This window comes from Bos indicus, chromosome 7 (assembly GCF_029378745.1).
Source record: "Bos indicus isolate NIAB-ARS_2022 breed Sahiwal x Tharparkar chromosome 7, NIAB-ARS_B.indTharparkar_mat_pri_1.0, whole genome shotgun sequence".
Taxonomy (NCBI): Eukaryota; Metazoa; Chordata; class Mammalia; order Artiodactyla; family Bovidae; genus Bos; species Bos indicus.
This window is the reverse complement of record NC_091766.1, coordinates 4,753,491-4,760,437: the sequence shown is the minus strand read 5'-3', so window position 1 is coordinate 4,760,437 and position 6,947 is coordinate 4,753,491. Positions and strand designations below refer to the sequence as shown.

At 46.5% G+C, this 6,947-nt stretch overlaps 1 long non-coding RNA gene across 1 annotated transcript; it reads left to right on the top strand.

Annotated features, from left to right (window-relative positions):
* The first annotated feature begins 210 nt into the window (after positions 1 to 210).
* On the top strand, positions 211 to 5,706 carry LOC139184031 (uncharacterized). The gene is made up of 2 exons (XR_011567452.1): positions 211 to 1,077; positions 5,281 to 5,706. It is a non-coding gene; the product is annotated as an uncharacterized lncRNA (long non-coding RNA).
* The last annotated feature ends 1,241 nt before the right edge of the window (positions 5,707 to 6,947 follow it).

The following is a 6,947-nucleotide window of genomic DNA, read 5'->3' as shown; positions in this document are numbered from 1 at the left end:
TAGGTTTTGCAGGAGGCAGGTAAGGTGGTCTGGTATTCCCATGTTTTCACTGCACCGTTTTGCTGATAAAGTTTTCAATACACTTACTGTATATATGTATGTATGTATATGTGTATATATATAGGCTTCCCAGATGGCGCTAGTGGTAAAGAAACCACCTGCCAATGCAGGAGACATAAGAAACTCAGGTTCAAACCCTGGGCTGGGAAAATCTCCTGGAGGAGGGCATGGCAATCCACTCCAGTTTTCTTGCCTGGAAATTCTGTGGACAGAGGAGCCTGGTGGGCTACAGTCCGTAGAGTTGCAAAAAGTCAGATGTGACTGAAGCAAAGTAACACACACATACATACACAGATACATGGATACATACATACACACATGTATATTTATATGTACACACGCACTTCCCAGGCAGCTCAGAGGTAAGGATCCACCTGCCAGTGCAGGAGTCTCAGAAGACGTGGGTTCCATCTCTGGGTTGGGAAGACCCCCTGGAGAAGGAAATGGCAACCCACTCCCATATTCTTGCCAGGAGAACTCCATGGACAGAAGAGCCTGGAGGGCTACAGTTCATGGGGTCACAAAAAAGTCAGACACGACTAAGCAACTGAGCATGCAGGTTATATATATATACACATATATATGGGGATGATCAAATCCCAATTTTAGACAAGGGCTTGATGAGCGGTAGTGGGGTACAGTGGCTTCAACTGTCTTGGGAATGTTTTTCATCAGGGCACCAGGTACATGGGTGTTTGTTATTTTACTATTGATACCTTGCTGTATGCCTGGAATATTTCATAATGAAAAATAAAACTGGCAAGAGAAGGCTTGGTGACTTCTCAACAAGTTAAACATAAAATTACTACGTGACCCAGCAATTCCATGCTTGGGTGTATTCCCAAGAGAACTGAAGACAGGTGTTCAAACAGAAACTTGTACGCGCATGTCGATCCCCGTGTTACAGAACTGGGTCCACTGCCTGGCACGCAGCAAGCCAGATGCTGAAATCCTGAAGTTTGCAGCAGAGAAAGAATTTATTCACCAGGCAGTCAAGCGAGGAGACGGAAGAACAAGGTGAGGGGGCTGGGATATTTATAGGATAAGCGGCGCGGCCTTGGGAATGAAAGGTTGGAGGTAGGAGAAAAGGTGACGTAACTGGTGTTCTGCACAGGTGTATACGGGTTACCTGCTTCCGCATCTTCAAACGTGGAGGTACTTAGCATGACCTGAGTGTGGACTTTTCTGATCCTCTGACATCAAAAGGTCATTCATCCAACACCTACGCGGGCCCAGTTTTAGGGTCAGTGGTCCCCATCAGCCTTAGTTGGACAAGCGCTGACCGCAAGCTCCTATAAAGCAACTGGGCTACGTGACACTCGGGAAGGCAGGCAGTCGGAGAGGAGAAAAGAATGAAATGAAGAAAGCGCTACAGCAAGCTTAATCAGCGAAAGCAGGCTACAGCCAGCGGGGTTTCAACAAGCTGCTCCCCTATGTGTTGCTTGGCAAGACAAACTCAAGAATCCCTGCTCTTCATCTGCTTCTCTTATCTCTCCAGTGTCTAAGGCCGTTTCAGTGGTTACCAAGGGCTGGGGGAGGGTCATGGGGAGTGACAGCTGGTGGGGACATGGTTTCCTTTTTGTGCTGATAGGAAGGTTCTGGAGATAGATAATGGTGCTGGTTACACCACACTGAGAGGTACTAAATGCCACTAAGGTGCATGTTTAAATGGTTAAAACGATACACTTTATGTTGTATTTTGTGTGTGTGTATTCAGTCACTCAGTTATGTTGGATCGTGTGCGACCCCATGGACTGTGGGGGCCCACCAGACTCCTCTGTCCATGGAATTTTCCCAGCAAGAATACTGGAGTGAGTTTCCATTTCTTACTTCAGGGGATCTTCCTGACCCAGGGATCAAACCCTTATCTCTTGCATCTCCTGCATTGGCAGGCAGGTTCTTTACCACTGGGAAGCCCCTGTGTGCACTTTACCACAATTAAAAAAAATTTTTAAAGACAAGGTCCTATTGACACTTCCCTGGAGGTCCAGTGGTTAAGACGGTGCTTCCACTGTTCAGTTTAGTTCAGTTCAGTCGCTCAGTTGTGTCCGACTCTTTGCGACCCCATGAACCACAGCACTCCAGGCCTCAGTGTCCATCACCAACTCCTGGAGTTTACCCAAACCCATGTTCATTGAGTCGGTGATGCCATCCAACCATCTCATCCTCTATCGTCCCCTTCTCCTCCTGCCCTTAATCTTTCCCAGCATCAGGGTCTTGTCAAATGAGTCAGCTCTTCCCATCAGGTGGCCAAAGTATTGGAGTTTCAGTTTCAACATCAGTCCTTCCAATGAACACCCAGGACTGATCTCCTTTAGAATGGACTGGTTGGATCTCCTTGCAGTCCAAGGGACTCTCAAGAGTCTTCTCCAACACTACAGTTCAAAAGCATCAATTCTTCGGCACTCAGCTTTCTTTATAGGCCAACTCTCACATCCATACATGACCACTGGAAAAACCATAATCTTGACTAGATGGACCTTTGTTGACAAAATAATGTCTCTGCTTTTTAATATGCTGTCTAGGTTGGTCATAACTTTCCTTCCAAGGAGCAAGCATCTTTTAATTTCATGGCTGCAGTCACCATCTGCAGTGATTTTGGAGCCTAAAAAAATAAAGTCAGCCACAGTTTCCACTGTTTCCCCATCTATTTGCCATGAAGTGATGGGACCAGATGCCATGATCTTAGTTTTCTGAATGTTGAGCTTCCACTGTGGGGGACATGAGTTCAATCCCTGGTCCAGGAACTAAAATCCCACACACCTTACAATGAAGCCAAAACAAACAAAACCAAAAACCAAGGTCCTATTGTATAGCATAAAGAATGATATTCAATATTAATATCAATGTAATTTTAAAAAATTCTTTTCCATTATGTTTCATTATTGATATTACTATAGTTATTAATTAATATAACTAATAATTAATACATCAATAATACATTGATTATTAACTATGACTTTGTTCACGTGGCCCTGGCCATCAATTGGGTACTTTTGGGGGTGCATTCACATACTCACAGATTTTTTTAAACTTACCTTGACTATGAAGAGCTTAAAAAAACACCTCTCCAGGTGAGGAAAACTACCTTTGAAAAGCAAAAGATTACAGAACGTGAAGTGCTTGCTGGCCCAGGTCACAGAGCCAAGAAGTTAAACTGGGATTCGAACCAGGCCTGCTTGCTGTGAATGGCCTCATGGGCCTGGGTCAACTTTTAAGTTCCTTTGCCAGCCTGGTGCCTGGCATTGCCTGTCTGACCTCAGGGCCTTTGAATATGCTGTGTTCCCCTGCCAGGATCCCCTTTCCTCTCCTTCTCCCATGCCTAGAGCCTTTCTTGCTACTTGAAAGGAGTCCAGGCACATAATAGAGGTGAAAGAAATATCTGTGGAATGAACAAATGAAGGAGTGAATGGCTAAATGAACGGACGTGTTCCCTTAAAACACCGCCCAGTGAGCACAAGGAGAAAGACCTGTGGATCCTCACAGCTGCTCCCGGTCCAGGGCTCGGGACGCTGAAGGGAGAGTGGCGCAGAGAGGCTGAGCCACCCGCTCAAGGCCCCACGGCCAGGAACTGGCAGAATCAGGATTCGAGCCTGGATCGCCCTTCCCTGCACCTGGGCTCTCCCCACAGCGCCCAGGTGCTGCGAGCCTATTTTATGCCTGACATCGCCAGTGTTTCAGTCGCATTTGAAGGCAGCAGAAGGCGCCTCTTCAGCACAAGGATTCTTTTGGAAAACTGCAGATACTGGAGAAGCTCTGGAAACCAAGAAGAAGTTATGCTTTTGTAAGAGACATCTCCATTTCCGTTTATAAAGGAAGTCTCCATTTGTAAGTGTGGGTCCCTTTGTGTACCTGGAGGAGACGCACGGCTCCGAAGGACGGGAGAGTCTTCTGCACGGAGAAAGCATTAATTAAAACCTGAAGTTCCAGGGGTTAGGATCCCACGCTTTCACTGCAAGGGACCCAGGCTCAGTCCCTGGTTGGGGAACTAAGATCCTGCAAGTTGCATGATGCAGTGGAAAAAAAAAATTTTTTTTTTAAATTAAACACACACACACAAAATCCCAAAAAACTGCAGAACAAATCCTTATTACTCTGCTTTTCCTGGTCACTTCCCAGAATTGGCTTCAATAGCCCCCACCAACACCTTTCAAAAAAAAAAAGAAAAAAATGTGTTTTTATTCTGATGAAAGTCGCATAAAACTTACTATTTTAACCATATTTAACCATACAGTTCAGTGGCACTAAATACATTCACAGTGTTGTCCAACATCATCCGTCTCCTGAAATTTTTACCTTCTTAAACTGAAACTCTGTTCCCATTAAACACTAACTCCCCTCCTCCACCCGCCAGTCCCTGGCATCCACCAATGTACTTTCTGACTCTATGAATTTGACTATTCTAGGTACTTCCCACAAGTGGCATCAATCCCAGGTGGCACAGTGGTAAGGAATTTGCCTGCAATGTAGGAGACACAAGAGACTCGGGTTCGATCCCTGGGTCTGGAAGATTCCCTGGAGGAGGAAATGCCCACCCACTCCAGTATTCTTGCCTGGAGAATTTCATGGACAGAGGGGCCTTGCGGGCTACAGTCCCTGGGGTTGCAAAGAGATGGACATGATTAAACACACACACACACAGTATATTGGAATGCATTTTTAAGGTTAACTTAATATATGTCCTGCAAACAGATCATACCTGCTGAGGCAGTCCGAGCGCAGGTTGGAGAAGAATTTCCAGACACAGAGCATTTCAGAAGGGAGTGAGTTTATTAAGAACAAGGAACAGAGATAAAGTGGGCACTGCGAGTGCAGTGCCGACCTCCTGACCAGGGAGAGTCAACAATTGTCATGGGTTAACAGCCAATTTTTATAGCCTCAAAACAAAGAAAATTCCTGCCAGACGGTTGGCATTAGATAATTGGTTGGGGGGCTATAGGGTGTTGCTGGAGTGGCCATCTTCACCTAACTGGGAGTCAGGAAGCTTGTTAGTGATCATCAAGGACTTTTGACAACAGTTACAAAGGGTCTCAGTCAGCTTCAAAGGTGACTTGGGTTCTGGGCTCCGCTTCCAAGGCCCGGGTACAAGGCCTCACACCTGTGGCCTTGGGGCAGGACTCAGCAATACCTTCTTACGATTTTCCCCCCTGTGCTATACACTAGGTTCTCCTTAGTTATCTATTTTATATATAGTAGCCAACACCCTTCTTTTGTCTTTAGGTAAAAACTCTTGAGAGTCCCTTGGACTGCAAGGAGATCAAACCAGTCAATCCTAAAGGAATCAGTCCTGACTGATTGGAAGGACTGATGCTGAATGCTGAAACTCCAATCCTTAGGCCACCTGATGCAAAGAACTGACACATTGGAAAGACCCTGATGCTGGGAAAGATTGAAGGCAGGAGGAGAAGGGGACGACAGAGGATGAGATGGTTGGATGGCATCACCAACTCGATGGACATGAGTTTGAGCAAGCTCTGGGAGTTGGTGATGGACAGGGAAGCCTGGCATGTTGCAGTCCATGGAGTCGCAAAGAGTCAGACACAACTGAGCAACTGCACCGAACTGAAAGACGGTGTTTAAGGGAGTGGCTTAGGCACTTTTGGGGAGCTTTACTCATTTCTGTCTGAAGTACATATGTCAAACTTCTGTGTGTTTCTCTCTTGCCAGTCTATTTTTATTACAGGGGGTCTCAGCCAGTAACTTGGAAGGGAGGAGGGCAAATTCATCTCCCTCCCCACCCGCCATCACATGCTCATCCCTGAGGGCAGCCATATCCCCTGTTTTAAAGGCTCCAGTAAGCTGACTGCCTTGGGCTCCAAGCCCAGCTTCACTGACTTCTGGCCTTGGCACACCCACCTCTCTGGCCTCAATTTGTCACCCTTGAAACGAAGACACTGATTCCACTTTATCAGGTCTTACAAGGATTATGTCTTACCGCCCCCAAAAAAAAGAGTTCCCTTACCAAGTTTGTGATTAATTCATCTGTCCCAAACTTTATTCCCTTTCTTGTCCCGTGTGACCTCAATCCTGTGCTAACTGAACACTAATCAACCAGTCAGATGATTACAACTGCTGATGTCGATAACAGCATTAATGTACCAAAATGATCTTTGGAGATAATATTGCTAATGTACAAACTCAGGTTGTTTCTCCAGGGCAACGTGAACTCACAGGTCCTGGAGGCATGGAGCACCTGGCCGGAAAACCATAAACATCTGATGCTTGGAACTATGATTAAGAAATGTCATAGCGGAACTTCCCTGGTGATACAGTGGATAAGAATCTGCCTGCCAACGCAGGGGACACGGGTTTGATCCTTGGTCCAGGAAGATTCCACATGCCTCGGAGCAACTAAACCCGTACACCATAACTCCTGCGTTCACAAGCTGCAGCTACTAAAGTCTACGTGCCTAGAGTCTGTGCTCCACAACGAGAGAGTAGCCCCTGCTCTCTGCAACTAGAGAAAGCCCCAGCACAGCAACAAAGACCCAGGGCAACCAAAAATAGAATAAAATAAATAGGGGCTTCCCAGGTGGCGCAGGGGTAAAGAACCCACCTGCCAGTGCAGGAGACACACGGGACGCAGGTTTGATTCCTGAGTTGGGAGGATCACTGGCATAGGAACTGGTAACCCACTCCAGTATTCCTGCTTGGAAAATTCCATGGACAGAGGAGCCTGGCAGGATACAGTCCATGGGGTGGCAAAGAGTCAGACACGACTGAGCGACTGAGCACACAAATATAAATAAATAATAAAAGAAAGGAAGAAATGTCATAGCGGGACTTCCCTGGCGGCCCAGGACAGGACAGAGTCGCTCAGTCATGTCCGGCTCTTTGCGACCCCATGGACTGTAGCCTATCAGGCTCTTCCATCCATGGGATTTTCC